Source organism: Triticum dicoccoides, chromosome 3A (genome assembly GCF_002162155.2).
Source record: "Triticum dicoccoides isolate Atlit2015 ecotype Zavitan chromosome 3A, WEW_v2.0, whole genome shotgun sequence".
In the NCBI taxonomy this organism is placed as follows: Eukaryota; Viridiplantae; Streptophyta; class Magnoliopsida; order Poales; family Poaceae; genus Triticum; species Triticum dicoccoides.
In genome coordinates this window covers 685,335,066-685,337,751 of record NC_041384.1, presented here as the reverse complement: position 1 = coordinate 685,337,751, position 2,686 = coordinate 685,335,066, and positions in this window count along the sequence as shown.

Below are 2,686 nucleotides of genomic sequence, written 5' to 3'. Positions count from 1 at the left end.
AGGAAGGAAAGCATATTATCCTGTTGAGTTGAGTAGACACAAGTTGGTATTGTCAAGACTATTAGGGAAGATAGGAGGTGTGCTCAACATAATAGGCACATTTGGTAAAAATGTAACATACTCCCCTCCGTTCCTTTATGTAAGGTGTATTATTTTTGGCACGGTGACCAAGGCACATAATTATAGACATGTTAGGACAAAATTACCCTTGGCCAATTTATTGGTTAGTGGCAAGTAAATCAGTAACTCCAGGAAAGTAAGAGATACATGCAATCGACACAGAGACAGTTTCCTTGTTTTGCTACAAGGAGAGATGCAGACAATCAGGAGACAAATATTTTCCTTATTTCTGGAGGGCTAACGAGGGAATTATGAGGAATTAGAAGAAAAGCACCTTACATTCTGGAATTTTATCAAAAAAAATACACCTTATATAAAGGAACAGAGGGAGTATTGTCTAGTAAGTAAAAAATATCATCACCACTAAAAAATATAAATATGTCGTAAATTTTCAGCATAAACTCACATTGTTGGTGAGTGAAATAAACATTTTTTGTTGTGGCAACATAATGGGATACACCATGCAATTTGTAGGGCCAACAAGCACTGAAGAGAGAGAAAAAATGATGAACATTACAGGCACATGGCTAAAACTATAAGCATAGATGCTAAAGTACTAAAGGAGTAATTGATATATAACGACACAATCCATAGCATGACAATGTCCATTGTCAATGTGGAACTTCATAATAATAATCGTGACAATTACAATACAATCTACAGTAGCACGGGCGTTAAAGAAAAGTACATGGTGAATGATAACAAGCTATCAACACAAATGATGAAATCGTCACAACGATCGGCAATCACATCGCCTTGAGATGGAAAAGTGTATTATCTACAAACAAAATCATGCATCAAATCCCTAAGCATGTATGCATGCTAGACTACAAATAGATCATATAAAAAACGATGAAGGACACATAAAAATGAAAGGTCTGTAATCAACCAGGAAACCTAGCCCCATAATTGGAAAAACAAAATTCCAATACGCCAAAAAGGCCACCAAAGGCAGAGACCAATATCAAACACCAATGCACTGCAAAAAAAATCACGCCATCCAGCCAGTAACTCCCATAACAACAATAAGAAGAATAACACCAAATCCCACCCACCTCTTCTCCTCAATTCGCACTACTAGAAGAAACCATCAGGAAAGATTCCACTTCCTCCAAGAAGTGACCATCGTATCCACAAACAGTTGAACCAACTCCATGTTGTTCAAATGTGTGTGTGTGTGTGTGTGTGTTCTCTAGATGCATTAACTCCCCACCACCCTACCCACCTTAGGCTCCAAATGACCAAACATAAATCCAACCTCTCTATCATTTGATCCCACAATTGCGTGCAAAAAATCCACCAGAAACCCAACGTCGTGCAAACCATAGCCTTCTTCAAATGGCCCTACCTCCCACAAGCCTAGCGTCCTCAACCTCATCCCTTGAGGAGTAATCTCTGCTCCAAAACACAAGTACGCCCCATGTCCTAAATTTTGCATCTACACATTCGAGTCTATACATGAAAACCCACCCCCCCTCCCACCCACACACACACAAAAATTGTATAATATGAAGGAAAGCATATTATCATGTTGAGTTGACTACACACAGTTGGTATTATCAAGACCAGCACAGAAGATAGAAGGTGTCCTCAACATAATAAGCACATTTGGTAAAAACATAATATATTGTCTAGTAAGTAAAAATATCATTACCCATAAAATAAAATAAAAATAGGTGTTAAAATTTTCAGCATAACATCACAATGTTGGTGAGTGAAACAAACATTTTTTTGTTGTGGCAACATAATGGGGTACAACATGCTATTTGTAGGAACCAACAAGAATTGATGTGAAAAGAAAAGAAAAATTGATGAACATGACAAGCACATGGCAAAAACTATAAGCATAGGTGGTAAAATACTAAAGGAGTAAGTGATATGTAGCTACACAATCAACATGACAATTTCAACAATTTAGAAAACTTATCAATGTGGCAACTTCATAATAATAATCATGACAATTACAATACAATCTATAGCGACACCGGTGTTAAAGAAAAACACACAATGACTGATAACAAGCTATCAACACAAATGGTGAAATCATCACAATGACTGGCAATCACATCACCTCGAGATGGAAAAGTGTATTATCTACAAAGAAAACCATGCATCGAATCCCTAAGCATGCTAGACTACAAATAGGTCAGATAAAGAAACAATAAAGGACACATGAAAATGAATGGTATGTTATCAACAAGGAAACCTAGCCCCATAATTCACAAAACAAAATTCGAATGCGCCAAAAGGACCACCAAAGGCACAAACCAATATAAAATACTACAAAACAAATCTCGAATTCCAGCCAGTAACTCATATGACAACAACAATAAGAATAAAAACAAATCCCACCCACCTCCTCTCCTTAATTTGTCCCGCTAGATAAAACCATCAGGGAATATTCCATCTTCTCTAAGAACTGGCCCTCGTATCCACAAACACTTGAGCCAACTGTATGTTGTTCGAGTGCGTGTGTGTGTTGTCCAGATTCATCAACTCCCCACCACCCTACCTCGTGATCCAAATTACCAAACATAAATCCAACCTCTCTATCACTTGACCCCCC